Raw genomic sequence first — 19,358 nt, 5'->3', positions numbered from 1 at the left:
GACACTGGTCAGGGGGTCCTTGACTTATGGCCTTGTGTCAGCTGAAAAATATCTCATAATTCACGCACTCATGTTCTAAATAAAATAATTAATATGGATCAAATAGGGTTTGTTTTTACATTTAATACTGTATACACAGCTAAAAACTAGTGATGCACAGATGAGGCTTCTCCTGGCCAATGTCTATATCTGTTTTTCTTATTAGATCTTACAGGACGATTTTAGGATTTGATTTTGACCAATTCAATTTTTTTTACTAAGGACTGCACTGCATAAAAGAGAAAAAATGTACTGCAGATTATTTGATATAAATAGATATCTGGAATCTGACTGAAATTAAGAAATAACTACATTATCCCAGTTTATCCATGCAAGCACATGTCGCAAGCCTTTCTCTGATTTTATTAAGCTCAAGAAATTGCATAAAAATACATGCTTTTGGCTGTTGAGTTTAGAGAACACAAATAGGTGGAATTTAGCTTCAATGAATGGGGGGGGGCAAGGGACCAACATTTTCAGTATAGTAACCAACCAATCACTGTTTAAACACAACAAAAAAACATTGCTAATTCTGATCTGGGTGTCTGATTGGTGCATTTAAAAAATAATAGCCATAATAGTGCAGTAGCTCAAAATTAGCTAACATCTATTTTTTTAAGTGGTGATGCGATGGCTTCTTTAGAATATCATTGTGGATTGGCAGAGCATATAATGTACCCTTCAGCACATACCCTCATAAACAGTCAATAAAGGTAATACATTTAGAACACAATCCCAATGTGGGTCACATTCAATCCTCTCTATCCTGCTTTATCACAGAAGTTCTATTACATGTGAGGTTAAACATCCCATTTTTGGGCTGATCCAGCTGAGATCCTGCCAAAGATTAATCCATAATGCCCATGGAAGGGCCCTTCATCCGACAGGCTGCTGCTGAAATAACACAGATTGCTGCTCTGTTCCCAAGTATGCACTGCGGCTCTCAATGACCCAGTGCTGCACCACTTCAGGAAGCCCACACAGCACTCGCTCTTCCAGCTGGAGGTACCGTTTCATCTTCCGCCCAGGCATGACGAGGAGCTCGCAGAGTCTGTGCACCTGAAATGTAGTGATAGAGATCGGTACAAACTATTTATTAAAGCAAACACAAAAGCGTAGTCGGGCGGGACATCAACAATCTTCTTAAAAAATAAATATGTTCTGTGCATCTAATATATGTAATGTGTATCATTATTACTGCTTTTATTGTTTTAATGACCAGGACAAAATAAATATATTTTCATTACTTCCCATCATTTATCTAGAACTGTTCTGGAACCGAAATCACATTAATGTTAACTTAAAAAACACAACACACGTGTTAGAAGTGGACAAACGGTTTTCCATGTTTGCCTTACATTTTGTAAAACATATATGAAGTCTACATTACAAAATGAAACTGAGCACATAAACAATATGTGGTTTTAGACTGTCCATGCTAATATTGTGCTCATTATTACACAATTAAAAGTGAATCTTACTGAAACAGACTTGTTTTTGTCCCTATGCTGTAGGCATGGGCCGCTTATCGGTGTGAAGCTATGCCAAAGTTTTAACAAGTTACAGTTTTAAACCAGCAACATTTTCCATACCGTTGCTACATTTTCAAGCCCTTTCAATAAGACCAGAGATTTTTTTCAGAGTGACCGAAGTGTTCTTCCGGTCACAAGAAATCACAGACTAAAGGAGCGCCACTTAGCACTCTCATTGAGGTACCACAGTTTTGAAAGTGCAGTCGGCAAGGTCAGAGCGGCATCTCTGTAGTCCGGCTAATTACCCGGCTAATATTAGCTTTTTATACTGAAGAAAAGGCACAATGGCAAAGTAAGTAGCGTTCTAAACAAAGAGCACAGTTATTTAAAAAAACTATTTAGTGGGTATTTCAATTTTAAACAAATGTTATCAATGTTATTATAACTATGACAATCAATATAAGATATATTATTGTTACAGCATTAGGAATAATTGTTGCTTTCGTTTTCTAAAATCAGTTAGACCACATCATACATATTTACATAAAGTATAATAATACTATAAAACCGTGGAATTTTTACTCAGATTATCATACCATAAAAATGTTATATTGTAATTGTCTTTTCCATACCATTTTTTTCTATATTCATTTGTATTCATGTGTGCGTGTAAAAGCCAAATAAAACACCACTGTGTGGGCCTAGATGCGTATACATTGTTCCATGTATATAGTCCATCTTCATTCATGTGAGACATATCATGACTAATAAAACTTTCTGTGTATTTGGTGTCCTGTAGCTACTAATGTGGCGCACAAACTCCAACATCAATCCTCAAATCCCAATGAGAGCAAACTACCTCACACACACACACACACACACGCAGACAGAGAAATTGGCTAAGGCCCAAGGGGTGTGGTTTCTTTCTCTCCCTGTAAAAGAAAGGGGCAGCTCAAAGCTATAGATAGGGGCAGACAAAACAAATACGCCCTCACACACAGGGACTCACACTCACACACACACACACACACACACAAACACACACGCATACACATACACACACACATATATATATATATATATATATATAAATAGCAAGAGCAGTAACAGCAGGTCAGGGTAGTGCTACTGACAAGGCCGCATAGAATAAATGTTTGTTTTAGACATTATGGTCAGGAGGTCCTTGACTTATGGCCTTGTGTCAGCTGAAAATGATCTAATAATGCATTTACTTATGTTCTAAATTAGGCCATTTGATATTAATGAATAGTGTTCATGTCCACATTTATAACTGCATATAAAGATAAAAATAAATTGAGATGTATCAATCAGGCTTTTCCTGGCCGATACCAACTTGTGATTTTCTTACATGAAAACAGGAAACTGCTGTAGGTTGTTTGACAAGAGCTAGTATTGTGGGATCCAACAGCAACTGAATGAGTAGTTTAACCCCATTTATTCATCATAGCATATGTTCACGCAGTTAATTGATGCCTTCTTAGTTTTGATGACAAAAAGTTTTTTTTGCTCTTGACTTGCCAATCAGTGATCAGAGCTGATCATGGGAAAATAAATCTATTTTAAACTCTTGTTGCTCAATTAGTGTATCTATAATAAAAATGATTACATAGAAAGTTCAATTAAATTAATTCCAGGTTAACCTGCTTGGTGGATATTTTTTAAACTTACCTAAATGCACTCCAGTGTGTGAAGAGGAGGACAGAAAAATCCCATCCTTGAAAAGGTGAGAGGACACTGCATGAACCAAATATTTACCTCAGACTACAGGGGGATTATTCGGGTTGGGCAGTCTAAGCCGATATAGGAAACAATACTGAGAAGAGGCTGACACAAAAATGAAGGGATGGCTGTAAGGCGGTGCAGGACGCCATGTTGAGGAGAGACTCCTTTGTTGGCTCCACTCTGCTGAATTGAAACCGAACAGAAAGAATACGGCAGCTCTGAACTAATACAGGAAACAATAACCTGATTTCCACCATGGAGCCAAATGGGATTTAGAGTTCACTGCACTACACATCAAAGGCACTCATTTAAGACGCCCGCATGACATTTCACCTACCTCTCCCCACATCCCTTGTTATTACAGCAGCAGTCCCTGCATCTATACTGCATTAGTGGTTGCCATGGTAAAAGGTCCTCCATCCTGCATCCATCCTGTGCAGAGAGAAAACACTCAGAGCGGACTCTGGGATGAGAAATTGAAAGTCTGAGAGACAGCTGAAACCCAGTGACAGCTGTGTGATGTGCAGGTACTGAGATGTTCCTGTAAAAACCCTGCTGAGATTTCTTGCTTCGAATCCATCACAAGTTTACAAAACAGCACGACACGGTGACAAGCGCAGCAAGCCTGAATACGTTGAGGGCCACAGACTGTGTTCATTGCTGTATGCTTAAACTTCTTTTTTTTCCACTTCATAAGTGTTATGCTGCTCCTAATGACTTTAGTAGAACCACTTGGTTTTACTAAAAGCAACACAGAAATAGTTTCTATGTGTTGGGTTTCAATCAACATTTGAATCTGAAAAGTTGTCACACAGCTTCCTGATATTTTATTACATCTCTTTATGACATGCTGAAATTAAAACTTCTCACAGAGAGAGCAACTGCAGCTGAGGGGTTTAAAGCTCCTCAAAGTCATTTATCGCTTGGATTATCGTTAGCAGCTGCCTAATAAAGCCTGTCACATCTGGATTTATGTGCCATTTGTGTCACATCCACAGCAGGGCACAATAGCTATCGTTATTATTCTCATATCAGTACAAACTAAGACGTGATTTCAACATGCCCAGAGAGAGTGTAAATGTTAGTTTGATGGGCAATAAAAAGGGAGGTGTTGTTTCAGATGCTTTATTGGGATTTTAAGTCAGGCCAACGGAAAACGAACAGCTTTAGTGTTGAGAAACAGAGAAGAAGAGATGACCAAATATGGGAGACAATTATCATGTTGGTTTATTGGTTATTCTACAAGGCCTTAGATGGTTTATGTACCTTAAGCACGGGCTAGTAACAAGTTTCAACGGTTTAAAAGACTTACCATTTCATCGGTTTCCATTATACCGTTGCTATGCTTTAAAGTCCCAACGTTATGCCAGAGAAAATACCAGTGTGACCAGATTTTTCTGAATGAATTATAAACTAACAAATGTGCCCCTCCACACACCAGTTGCTGTGCACTGCCAGTCAGCTGTTTTTTTTTTGTTTTAGTCTCTTTGTGAATGTTTATGGTCACACAAACACAGAGAGTCATTAAGTAGAAGTTAAAGGAGCACCAGGTATCCCTCTGTTGTTTTAAAATTACAATTGGCTATGAGCGTCTCTGTTAAACAGCATCTGTTTTCCCCATAAATATCTACTTGCTACTTTTTAATGAGCAACAGCAACACAAGGGTAATATATACTGTGCAATTATCACTTAAAATTCACCAATAAATTTAGTTATAGTTTATTCTATATTTTTATTTTATATTATTATTATTATTTTTATAGATAACATTGTTAAATTGTAATAATTAACATGTTACTTTTACTTTAGTAGTAAAGTTCAGTAAAAAAAAAAAAAGCAATGGTATTCTTAAGATGATCATACCCTGAACATTTCATACAAGTCTATGCCTGACATTATTTCAATTTATTATAAAAACAGAGTGTCATATAACTCCTATATCAAAATAAATGCATATTGTAAAAGATTGCAAGTTAAAAGTGTGTCTGGAACAATGTGAGTCCTCGATTCACATGAGGAGACAATATTGATTCTGCTCAAATGCATTTAATAAATCATGACAAAGCTTATTATTTCCACTCACTTTGTTGCACAATAGTTCAATAATTACTATTTGGTTATACCAAGCAGATTGAAGCAGTGGAGCAGCAGTTACAACAGCTGTGTCTCATTTATCTTAAAATCATCTTTCCACCGCATGAAACAACATCCTGCACGGCCGCCTCCAGTTCACCTTCAGCTAATCAATTTAGGAAGCCTTCTAAAACATGCCAACGCCAACAAGGACTGGCTTGTTACGTCCATTTTATTAAGACTGAGAACTCTGTCATTAGCAAATCACTTGCTGGTTCTATTCACATTTGAGCTGCGACTGACTAGAATGAGCTGCTGCCCTCCCCCTTCAGTGATTCACTGAGTTGAGCTGTGCGAGCAGTGAGAAAACCTCAACTACTACAAACCATTTGGAAATGTCCTTAGAACTTTTTTTGCTCCAAAGCAGCTTATAGACAACAATATCAAACTGACAACTTCTAGCATGACTGATCCTGCATGGGTCCGCCTAGCTTTTGTGATTGTGTGTGTGTGCTTACGACAGGGAGTGTGTTCAAGATACAGATAGAAAGAGAACGAGTGAAAAATCAACATCAGTGTATTGTGGAGGCGAAACCTCTCTTTAAAAGGGCCAATGCAAACACACACCCACCTTGACAATAACACTTTTCTGTTTGCACACACAGTTGGTCATGAATAACGGTCCTCAGCACAGGCCACATTCAAAGTGAACAGAGCTGAATGGTAAAGGAGATGATGACTGAGTCAACCAAAAAAATAACAAACTGCTTTTCAATGTCATTTGACTTAACACTGAGTCATTTCAATGAAATCACAGACCTAGAGCCCCTTCATACTCTGAACTGATGTCATGTAAAACAAAAAAATTCACATTATTTCTGATTTCTGTGTGAAAGAAGATAAATGCATTTGTATCTTTTTTATTTTACCATTATTTTATCATAGTATGAATTGTAATTTTTTAAAAAGTTTTTATTTATTCTATTGCTCGTAAAATTATTTCTCATTTAAACACCCCCAGTTTATGTTGATTACTCTTATCTCCTGTTTAAATTTTCACAGTTGGTGTAAAGCTACTCCTGTACTTAAGTCCCCTCTACTATAATATTTTTCAGCCGACAAAACAGAACAATACATTCTAAAAAAATGCTTAGAATCTACAGAAACCTGACAACACCACCACACACAACGCATTTTGCACAATAAATCCACTTTCAGCCTTCTAAGAAAATAAAAATGAAAATATGAATAAAAAAAAAACTACATTACTTGGATATTACTTTAAGGCCTTCAAGCTGTTATCACACCACCTTGTATTACTAAGGACTTCAAACAGTTATTGAAATCTTATCATTTTAGTCGATTGTAGGCAAGGTTAAGAGTATACATAAAGATATACAAATTACCTGCAGAGATAAGCTGTACAGAGGCAGAGATAACAAATCTGAAATATGCAGGTATTTATTATCTGTAGAGATATGAAATGTGCACTGTGATTGATAAATATGAAAGGAGCCTGAGTTGACTTTTCATCTTATGAAGCTTATATACTTTTTTCATCACTGTCATTGCCACTCAACTTAAGCTGATTCTATAAAGACATTTTAGACTTGCAGCTCAGTTTTCTGTGCAGGAAATTATTATTCAAGGTTTTGAAATCATAATAAAATGTGTTCAAGGGAAAGCGAAAGATGTTTTAGTTATACTTTTAAAGTAAATTACATCAATAACATATCCTCACGTTATTTATTTTACTTTGGGTTTAATTCTGTTTTTAATCCAGCTGAATTACAAGTATTTATTCAATGTTTATTTCCTTTTTTTAGGAAGAAAAAATGTAGATGTAAAAACACATTTTACCGTTATAAACAGCTTAACACCAAATTGGATGTTAAGCTACCTGAAAGCCAGAGGGGGAGCCATAATGTTATAACGGCTAAAATCGCAAGGTGTCTTTGCTCTTTTCAGGAATAAAAGAAAACAAAAGTCAAAGAACAAGAACTTAAAATTTATAATCAATGAATAATACAGTATAGTAGGTTGAACATAAATAGTAACAGTAACAAAAATAGTATTTGTAATGCCAGAGACAGCAATTCAAATCAACTAAATTATATTTAAGCACATATTTAGTAATACTATAAATGAGACTCATGTATAGAAGCTATATAATGCTCTTAGTGAGAGAAAAATAAGAGGAAAATATAAAACTATAGACACCAATTTCTAGCATTTTCTTTAAACAGATAATTATTTTCTCTTGATGTTTTATAAAAAAAAATGTTTGGCATCTTGATTAAATTTGCCTTTAAAATTTCACTTTAAAAAACAAGATTTGCAAATGTATGCTTTAAAATGGTACACAAAGACATCTTTAAATGTAGAATATATTCAATTCAAGGGCTCATAAATTAATAAAATATGACAGTGGAATGCAAACATTTGTGCTCCCCTCCCCAAAAGATTACACTTCGAATCAGCACAAACTCCACCCAACGACTGTAAGAAACTCCTGGGAAACAAATCAGCATCGAACAAAGATTTGAAGCGGCAGAGGCGACACAAGCTTTTAAACAATGGCCATGGTTGCCAGTTTCACTGTGTGTCTCACTGACCACAGTGCTAATCCACTTAAGAGACAAAAGACACAAAACTACTGATCTGACACTCTACCCTACACAGCACCTCTCTAGATAAAATGTAAAATTTTTAGATATTAATATTATTTTAAAATGTAGAAATTTTGAATAAAAACACAAATATTCTGCTATTATGAAGTGGTCAGATTAAAGAGGAGAAAACCCCATCTTGACCGTGGTCTGTGCGATTTTTCACCGTGCGCTCTACCTCGGTCATTCTCTCTCCTAAGCATTACCTTAACAAAAGCCTCTCTCGCACACACAAACATCCACTCGACCAATATGCACAAACGGGGGAAGACAAAATGGCTGAATAGTGATGGAGGGGCTGCATGTTCTTTATGCGTCGACTAATCAGCCAGCACTAACGTGTCAAACACTGCACTCCTACTCTCCTCCGAATGGGAACATTGTCCTTCAGGAAGAGAGAAAAACTAACACTCTTTCGATACCCAGACAACAAATAAAAAGCACATAAATAACACTGCAGTCACTGCCAAAAAAAACAAAAATAAAACGTTGGGGCAATTACTGTAACGAATGTTTATTTTATTTTCTTGAACTATGTTTGAGATTTTATTGAAAAAAGTAGTATCCCTCTGGTGTTTTATGTGCAAGATAAAGCTGGAGGTTTTTAAACAACCTCACTGTGACAAATGAAGGCTTGACCGATGACCACGTTTGTAAGCCTGTCGCTGCAGGACTAATATTCACACACGAACACGTAGAGTGGCATTAGTATTCTGTAAAGCTTGCCTGTCTCCATCTCTGCTGCATTATTTTTAATTTATACACAGCAGAAAACACCCTCACATCCAGAAGATATATTGTCAGACATAGATAGATAGATAGATAGATAGATAGATAGATAGATAGATAGATAGATAGATAGATAGATAGATAGATAGATAGATAGATAGATAGATAGATAGATAGATAGATAGATAGATAGATAGATAGATAGATAGATAGATAGATAGATAGATAGATAGATAGATAGATAGATAGATAGATAGATAGAAGCCACAGTGAAATCAAACCCCAGATGCTTCTTTGTTTATCAGTGGCAACAACAGTAAATTGTTATTTTCCAGTGGTCCTTGGTGCATCTGAATCATTTTTGTATTGATTGTAGATTTATTTTGTCTGAGTTGTGGCTTCATAGAAATGTTTTTGGGTTGTCTTTTGTGAATTCCAATCAGCAGGGCTAAAAATAGGGGCAGTGGTATTAGAAGAGTGTTAGTCTGTCCCAGACAGAATACTATCGATGCACATGTCTTTTGGTGAGAAAAAAAGGTCTTAAAAACAGCTTCGAAAAAACTTTAATCAAATACTATTAAAAAAAAAATTTTTTTGTCCCACATGTAAAATGTTGATAATATCTTCAACTCAACACATGGATGTGTGTATTTTTTATTTTTTGCTGAATTAATTTCTGTAACGAGAACGGGATATGACAAGAATAGGACTGGAACAAAGCATTACTGTCCTTGTCTTCGTGTATGGGTGTTTGTGTGTGTGAGACGTTGAGGACAACACCTCAACTGTCCAGGGACGTATGCCAGGATCCTGTTTGTAGACTTCAGCTCGGCCTTCAACACCATCATACCAGACATCCTCCACCAGAAGCTCACACAGCTCAACGTCCCAGCCTCCACCTGTCAGTGGATCAACAGCTTCCTGACGGACCAACAGCAGCAGGTGAGACTGGGGTGCATCTTCTCCCGATCCAGATCAATAAGTACTGGTGCCCCCCAGGGGTGTGTTCTATCCCCACTCCTCTTCTCTCTGTACACAAATGACTGCACCTCATCGGACTCGTCCGTGAAACTCCTTAAGTTTGCAGACGACACCACTGTCATTGGACTGATCCAGGACGGTGATGAGTCTGCATACAGACAGCAGGTGGATCGGCTGGTACACTGGTGTGGTCAGAACTACCTTGAACTAAACCCACTCAAGACTGTGGAAATGGTGGTGGACTTTCGGAGAACACCACCCCCATACACCCCCCTCACCATCCTCAACAACACTGTATCGGCCGTGGACCACTTCAGGTTCATAGGAACCACCATCTCTGAGGACCTGAGATGGTCTTCACACATAGACACTGTTCGAAAGAAGGCCCAGCAGAGACTGTACTTCCTGAGGCAACTCAAGAAGTACAACCTTCCACAGGAGCTGCTGGTCATCTTCTACACTGCCATCATTCAGTCTGTCCTGTCTTCATCCATCTCAGTGTGGTTTGGTTCATCCACAAAACAGGACAGGTCCAGACTGCAACGAATAATCAGGAATGCAGAGAGAATAATCAGGGCTGACCTTCCCTCCATCCAGGACTTATACAGGTCTAGGGTCAGGAAAAGAGCTGCTAAAATCTCTGCAGACCCCACACACCCTGCACATAAACTGTTTAGAGCTTTACCTTCAGGCCGCCGCTACAGAGCACTGTTCACTAAAACCAGCCGCCACAAAGACAGTTTCTTCCCCCAGACTGTTTCTCTGTTGAACATTCAATAGAGTACAGAACAACAGCATACAGATGTTGCAAATGCACCTTTTTATTATATATGTGTATATTGTATATTGTAAATTGTAAATTTGTATATTCTGTAATGCAAAAACAGAACAAAAGAGCAAAGTGTACCGGAGTCAAATTCCTTGTTTGTATGCACGAACTTGGCAATAAAGCTGATTCTGATTCTGATATGAACAAAAAGTCCCCACATATGCCGAAACAAATTTTAAATCACACTGTTATTATGGCTGCCCTGTTTACGTGGAAACACAAAGATGGCTTTAAATTTCTCCTCTATGTCTAATGTAAAGTACAATTGGTCTTATGATCCATGCGATGTTCTACACACACACACACACACACACACACACACACACACACACACACACACACACACACACACACACACGCACGCACGCACACAAACACATCCGTGTTTTACTATCTTTATGAGGACTTTTTGGTTACTTCCATCGACTTCCATTCATTTTCCTTGATTTTTAGTGCCTAACCCTGACCCTAACACTAAACTTACCCTAACCAGTTAATACCTAACCCTAACCCTAACAGTAACTCAATTCATACCCTAGTCCTAAACCTAACCCCTGTCCCAAGAACGGAATTTGAAAAAGTGAGGACCAGGAAAATGTCCTCACTTTGTCAAAATGTCCTCACTTTGGGATAAAAATACAAAAAATGGTTCTCACTCAGCAACAAGTACAAGAACACACACACACACACACTTGTTTTGTTATATGTAGTAAGGACCATGTGTTGACTCCCATTGACGTCTATTGATTTTCTGTCATTTTCAACCCTTTCTATGCTCTAACCCTGACAATAACCCTAAACCTAACCATTACCAGTGCATGCCTAACCCTAACTTTAAGTCAATTCACACCTTAGTCCTAAACCTAACCCTTAGCAAAATAGGTCATGAGGACCAGCAAAATGTCCTCACTTTGGTACAAACGGTCCTCAATTTGATGGTGAAATTGGGAAAATGGTTCTCACTGTGATGCCAAGATGGGAACACACACACACACAAACACACACATTGATGCAACTACAATTTCACTTATCTGTGTAAATATTCAGTCAAGCACATTTTGGATGAAAACAAAACCTCTGAAACACCAAACAAGACACTAATCATCATGACACCAATCAATATCTGAACAATGGTGCGTCAAAACTAACCAAAAATACGACAAAGCTTTAGGTTCGTTTAAGAAATCGTATGCTAAAAGAATAATTCTCGCCCTCCGTCTTACAGCTGGCTGTCCGACATGCAGACAAAGAGACAGTACCGCAGTGTGAAAATGTAGTGACGTAACTAGCTTCTATGCGGCTGAGATTTAGCCTGCGTATTTATTAGTTCGTTTCACACTCTGAGGGTCAAAGTAAACCTTCATACTGTTGATCATATTTTGTAATACATTTGTATGGGAAGTTAGCTGCTTCCCGGCTAGCCTATTGTATCTACATGTATGCCTTGCTTGTGTGTTTCCTGGTGTGTACGTGCTTCAGCACATAGACACACAGTGGGGATGGGCTGGGTCTGGCTGTGGTAAACTGAATTATCAGCATCTCACTCTTTGCTCCTCTTTGCTTCTTCCTTTTTCGAACTGTACCCCACCCATCCCCCTCCTCTCCTCTTCTCTCCTCGTCTTTCCTCATCTCTAACACGAAGGAGGTAAATAAAACTGCAGTGCTAGAATTTTAATAAGGCTCTTTTTCTTCTTTTTCTGGTTTATGCCTAGATAGACAAGTGCTGGCAGAAGGAAAAATGTGACAAAAAAAGACAACACACTCTCCACCCTACTAATTGCAAAAATACTTTGAAATTTCACATTTTAAAGTGTAAGATAACTAGGCATACTTTAGCTCGGCATTAATGACTTAGAGTGTGATCCAGCCATGCTATTTTTGCTGGCTATCACAGTACTACGCTTGCCTTTCTGTTAAGACAGACATTAAAAATGTTGATATGATGTTGTAAATCTACGTAATGCAGTGGCTCACCTGGTTAAGATATACGCTAGCTTTATGCATCATGGAGGCCTGAAGAGGCTGATGTCTGCACCTTGTGAAATCCAGTCCTAGTCATCTTATGGTGAAACAAAAAACTGCTGAGAAAAATGGCAAAAATAATAACCCATCGTTTGAGTTGAAAGAACAAAAAATGGCCAAAAAGAGGGAAGGAGTGGGCAGATGTGGTGAGAAGAGAGGAGAAAATCTAGCTAATGAGGAGAGAAGAGGGATGCTAGTTCTACACTGAGCAACTTTAAACTTTGAGGACAGAAGCAACAGATGCAGCAGTGGTGTATTGTGGAGGGTATTAGGGCAAAGGGAGACCCCAAAAATCTCCCCCACTGTGCCCACACATTTGTTTGTGTCTGTGAGTGTGACAGCAGGGAGCAGCTCAACGCAGGACGCTGCACACAGCAAGGGGCCATTAGACATGGTGGGGTGACCCACATAAAAGATGCATGCACAAACACACTCAGGCATGAAACTTTCTTTTCTACTTCCAATGTGGCATGATAAGCTGAAATCCTTTAGCATTGGGTTTAGCACGGTCGTTGTCATCTGGCTCTCACAGTGTGGGATCTGGTGAGCTACCATTGGTCGAACAAGCCTCAGCATACTCCAAACAGGCATGTTCTCCCTGGTCAGTTCTCTGAATTAAAGGATATAGACGTGAAGGTGGTGGTGGGATTTTTTCCCAACACATCGCATGTCTGTTTGTAACACATGATAATTTATCAGTCTGTTAACATTGATCTGTGTTGACAGTACGGACACAAAGAGTTAACAAAAAGGTAAGTTTCTGTATTATAGTGTGCAGAAACATTCCAGTACCTGTGGCTTAGTTAGAAGCTGTGCTAGTTTTAGAAGACATTTACTGCCAAACCGTCAGTATGAGAGTATCAAAACCCCAGTTGGCCATTCACCCCCAGCCGGGTTGTGCTGAACAATGTTGTTATTAGAAAGTCACTTCTTTCTATTGTCATCACATGGTTAGTCAGTATGAGGAATTGCTTCAAAGTTAACAACTCAATGCCGTCAACTGGGTTTTCTTAGATTCAATTTGTTATACCGACTGGTATAATAAATTAACTACAATGTTTTATACAAGAATAAAATAAAAATGCATGTAAATAAATTGATTCTGTCTATAGGATTTAATTTAATTGACTGTATATTTCTGTATTTAGGTTTGTCTTGTTAGGTGCCTTGAGATGATATTTGTTGTGAATTGGGTCTATATAAAGTATCTCACAAAAGTGTAAATATTTTATTTTATCATATCATTTGACAACACTGAAGATATCACACTTTGACACGTAAAGTAGTCAGTGTACAGCTTGTATAGCAGTGTTAATTTGCTGTCCCCTCAAAATAATTCAACACTCAGCTATTCATTTCTAAACAGCTGGCAACAAAAGTGAGTATACCCCCTAGGTATAAATGTCCTAATTGTACCCAAAGTGTCAACATTTTGCATGGCCACCATTATTTTCCAGGATTGCATTAACTCTCTTGGGCACGGAGTTTACTTTAGCTTCACAGGTTGCCACTGGAATAATTTCACTCCTCCATGACGACATCTCAGACCCACAAATGCTCAATAGGGTTTAGGTCTGAAGACATGCTTGGCCAGTCCAGTACATTTACCCTCAGTTTCTTTAGCAAGGCAGTGGTCATATTGGAGGTGTGTTTGGTGTCATTATCATGTTGGAATACTGACCTGTGGCCCAGAAACATGAACTGAAACCTCACACCCATAGATCATGACAAACATTGGTCCACCCTTTGCAGCTTCAACAGCTTCAACTCTTCTAGGAAGGCTGTCCACAAGGTTTAGGAGCTTGTTTATGGGAATTTTTGACCATTATTCCAGAGGCACATTTGTGAGGTAATAGACTCATGCTAAACAAGAAGTACTTGGCTCTCAGTCTCAACTCTAATTCATTCCAAAGGTGTACTATCAGGTTGAGGCCAGGATTCTGGTCAGCACTGCTTTTGAGCTAATCTGAAAGCCATGTGAAGTTTGGAAGTCTGTAACGACTGACTCTGCAGAAAGTTGGTGACCTCTGCACACTCTGCTCGTCAGCATCCGCTACCCCTGCTCAGTTTACATGGCCTGCGACTTCGTGGCTATGAAGCTGTCATTCTCAATCACTTCCACATTCTTATAATACAGTTGATAGTTGACAGTGTAATATTTACAAGCCAGGAAATTTTATGACTTAACTGGTTGCACAGGTGGGATCCTATTACAGTACCACACTGGAATTCACTGAGCTCCTGAGAGCGAACCATTCTTTCACAAATGTTTGTAGAAACAGTCCGCATGCCTAGGTGCTGGATTTATGCACCTGTGGCCATGGAAGTGATTGGAACACCTGATTTCAGTTACATAGATAAGCAAATGAATACCTTTGTCAATATAGTGTATATAGTGAAACATATACTATGTTTACAATGTATCAAGCAAATCACTTGCAGAAAGGAGTCTTGAAGAAGGGTCACAAGTAAGAAGTAAATATTTTAACACAATCACACGTGGCACAAATATTGGTACCCCTGCTTTTAGTACTTTGTATAACCCCCTTTTGGCAACAGCATAGCTTTAAGTCTTATCCTATAATGTTTAACAAGGTGGAAGCAGACAGAGAATGTACTCTTTGACCATCCCTCTTTGCACAATCTCTCTGGAGCATCCAGAGTTCAAAGTTATATTTCTTCTCTTAAGAAGAAAGATAACTTTCCATAAGATTTATGTCTTGGGACTAAAATTACAATGGAAGAACATTGATTTTGCGACCCATTTTCAATACACTTTAGAGGGTACCAGATTTTTTAAATTCAAAATCACAGATCCTCCAGCATCCTTAACAGTAGGCATGAGGTGCTTTTTCACATACTAATCCTGTTGCTGAAGAGCTCAGTTTAATCAAGGCACAATGTTCTGGGTAAAGTCCCAGTAAAGTTTAACAAACAAGATGCTCAAGATGCCACTCTTTGCTGCAGTCATTTAAGACCAAACAAAAGCTCCAGTTATATTTACTTTAAAGGATTGTTAGGGCTAACAATAACAGTGTCATCAATTGAATATGTTAGGAAAAATATTTGTATTCATGGTTTAGTTTTTCCTACTGAATGTTTACATTCAGGGCTACACGGTGGCGCAGTTGGTAGCACTGTTGCCTTGCAGCAAGAAGGTCCTGGGTTCAATTCCCAGCCAGGGATCTTTCTGCATGGAGTTTGTATGTTCTCCCCGTGCATGCGTGGGTTCTCACCGGGTACTCCGGCTTCCTCCCACAGTCCAAAGACATGCCTGTTAGGTTAATTGGTCCATCTAAATTGCCCTTAGGTGTATAAATGAGTGTGTGCATGGTTGTTTGTGTGTTGCCCTGCAATTGACTGGCAACCTGTCCAGGGTGTACCCTGCCTCTTGCCCATAGACTGCTGGAGATAGGCACCAGCTCCCCTGCGACCCACTATGGAATAAGCAGTAGAAAATGGCTGACTGACTGTTTACATTCAGGATCAAATGTAAACAAAACAAATTAAAAGTTGTGTGCATGGTTGTTTGCCCTATATGTGTCTGTGTTACCCTGTGATGGATTGGCGACCTGTCCAGGATGTACCCTGCCTCTCGCCCGTAGACTGCTGGAGATAGGCACCAGCTTCCCTGCGACCCGCTATGGAACAAGTGGTACAGAAATGAATGAATGACATTAGCTTAAAAAGAGAGAGAAATCCTTTTACTGAAACTGTCCACGTAAATCATTTCCCTAAACTTTATTTTTTACCATGTACCAGGTACAAACCAAAGGACTTTATGGAACTGAAATAAAGCAAATAAAAGCTCATATGATGTCCCACAAATATACCTCTAACAGCATAATTTCACAGAGAATTTCAGAAATATGCATTTAGACACACACCAACTTGCCACTTCACATGCACATCCCCTCAGCTGCTCCCTAAATCCACAGGACATCACCAAGATACATGTAGAATTAAAGGCCAGAATTATTCATACCCCTGACAAATTTAGGTTTAAAGAAGTTATTTCATTTTACCAACATGATTTTTCTGAGTAGAAGTAATAATACTTTTAGAGCGACCCACCCAGAGTCCCGACCTGAACCTGACAGAGAACCTGTGAAGGGAGCTAAGCATTAGGGTGATGGTAAGGAAGCCTTTAAATCTCAAACAGTTGGAACTGAAAACAAACTGTAAAAATATCAGTGGAAACTGTCATGGTTTTGTGGATAGATTTGACCCACATGCAGAAAGCAATTAGGAGACCAAATGATGTTTACAAAGGTTTATTTTAACAAAATAACAAAATCTGTCTTACTAAAAGGTTGAGTTTGATCCGCCAGGAGGGGCGAGTCAGCAATGGAAACTGCACACTGAGATGAATGAAGCTGGTAGGAACTTGGACTCACTTAAGGTGACTCAGAGGTTCGGCTGGTGATGTTATAATGTGGGAGGGTGGACAGGATTTGCTTGTGGTGGTTCGTAGTTGATCCAGGAAAAGCTCCGTCGGATTGGCCGCCAGCAGTCCCTTAGGAAGCAAAGTGTTGGTAAGCCGAATACAATCCTCATGGCTAGGAAACCCTTTCTCCAGTAGCAAAACATCCAGGAAGATTAGGATTCTTCAAAGGTTAGGTCTGGTATAGTAATCCAGTCTGCAAGAGGCAAATACAAAATTACCAAAAGGTACAAAGACAAGCGTAGACAAACTATGGCTGGAGTCAATACCACTGAGGGCAACACTGGCGCTGAACTGCTGGCGGCAACCATCATAAATACCTTCCAGGGATGATTAGTGGGACATGGAACACCTGCCATCACTCCTGACGACCCCGGAGCCACCTAGAGGCCAAGCACAGAGCAACAACAACAACAGCACACAGATCCTGACAAAAACATGCAGCGAGCTAATCAGCAATAAGGTTTAAGTACTGTAATGGCAATGAAGATGTTTCCATTGATTATTAAAAAGGGTATACATAATTTCTGACATGCCATTTTCTATTTCTAAATTAATACTCATTTTACCTTGATTTACTATCTATTAAGAGAAAGTAAATCTGCCTGCCTTATTTACTGTAATGAACAAACAAACAAACAAACAACACAAATCATTTAACATCTAAATCTACTGGCAGTAGGAAGAATGTTTTTGCTAAACTGTACACACACCATCATAAACCTACACCTATTTGGGTGTAAAAGGATATCAACTGGAGTGGGGATGGAGTGGGGGAGGTACCTGTTTTTATCACAATGTCCAGACCATATATATTTTACAGTGCTCCTTTATATTTATTGGCATGCCTGATAAAAATGTGTAAAGAAAAATGGTTGTTATGGAGACTTGCTTCCAGTTAAATCCTCACTAGAGGTTAGTAAATTTCACTTGTTCGCATTTGTAGTAGGACAGAAAAGTTTTTTTTTTGGCATACATCCAGAAGAACTTCTATATGGAAAATATTAGCATCTAATGGTTCCTATAAAGATTTGGTCAACCTAAGACAACATTGAGCTTTTGAAATCTATTATCTGCCTTATCTTGTGTGGTGGCAAGATAAATTTGAGTCCTCGTCAAGTGGTGCTTGTCGAGTTTAAGTTGTTTTTTATTGCTCTGACTGGGCAAGGTTCAGTGAGTAGCTGTTTTCTTGTAACCAACTCCTGCTTTAGTTAAATGGCATGTTTTTCTGTCTGAGTGGCTAAGAGTAAAGGGCCTCTGTGTCACACCATATTTGTAAACCATGAAAAGTCAGTCAGGGAGTACCAGTTAAGAGTTCTTAAACACGGATCAATTTATAAAGTAATTTGTAATCATTGAACTGTAAAAGAATGTATATTAAACTATCAAATAATTAAATGGTCTTCAGTTGCTGTCTTGAGTGCCAAAAAGTGTGGCACCATTATTTCAGAATTTTGGAAATTTCTCCCATTGAATAAAGGCGCTCAAATTTAAGCTTGAAATTTTTAAAAAATAATTTCAGGGTGGATTTATTCTACTGCAATAAGATACATTTATTTTAAAGCTATTAGCACATTCTTTACATGGGGTGCTAACACAGGGAGGGGCCTGAATTTAGAACAGCGTTAGAAACAAATAATGACAAAATACAACAGGTAAAATAAATATTAAACACATGAAGAAAGGGATGGGCAAAAAGGCATAAAAAGACAAGAAACCAGCTGAAATCTGTCAGTATTTATAAAGCATTATTGCCACTATTTGCAAATTATCAGCTGGTTTAATATGAAATGATGGGTTCTCATTACCAAAGTATTGCACAGAGTGCTACGATTGGTGAAAGCAAAGACACCTTCCCAGAAAAGTCTTAATGTTATGAAACATACTGATAGCAATGGTTGTCGCTGGCATTTCTAAACATCTGAATCATCCAGTGAGCGCCATTGGAACCATAAAAAAAGAACATAATTTTACCAGAAACCAGACAAATCCAGGGTCCCTTTGTAGGATTTGTGACGCAGGAGTCATAAGAATAATCTAAAGAGTTGTTCAAGAACCAAGAAGCACTTGCAAAGAGCTTTGGGAAGACCTGGAAATAGGTGCAGTTTTTTCCTAAAACTAAAAAGAATGCACTAAACCTTAATGTGTAAGCACACTCAGAATATAAGACTTCACTGGGAAATAAAAAGCAGGTTGAATCTTGATTAAAGTTTGCTGCAGAAGATTTGGACAAGCCAGTGAAATACCAGCAGAAGATAGTCTGGCCAGATGGGACCAAAACCGAACTCTTTGAATGTACTTTCCATTTTTCAAAGCAAATTCAAGACTTTCTTCTGCCTTACTCTATCGACAAACA

At 38.5% G+C, this 19,358-nt stretch overlaps 1 long non-coding RNA gene across 1 annotated transcript; it reads right to left on the bottom strand.

The window, feature by feature from the left end:
* Window positions 1-496: 496 nt before the first annotated feature.
* On the bottom strand, window positions 497-18,975 carry LOC124865378. Its single transcript, XR_007037561.1, has 3 exons — window positions 17,272-18,975; window positions 16,865-17,198; window positions 497-1,098 (listed from the first exon to the last, which is right to left on the bottom strand). It is a non-coding gene; the product is annotated as an uncharacterized LOC124865378 (long non-coding RNA).
* Between the last annotated feature and the right edge of the window lie 383 nt (window positions 18,976-19,358).

This window comes from Girardinichthys multiradiatus, chromosome 3 (assembly GCF_021462225.1).
Source record: "Girardinichthys multiradiatus isolate DD_20200921_A chromosome 3, DD_fGirMul_XY1, whole genome shotgun sequence".
Taxonomy (NCBI): Eukaryota; Metazoa; Chordata; class Actinopteri; order Cyprinodontiformes; family Goodeidae; genus Girardinichthys; species Girardinichthys multiradiatus.
The sequence above is the reverse complement of the archived record's forward strand: the minus strand, read 5'-3'. Positions and strand labels throughout refer to the sequence as shown.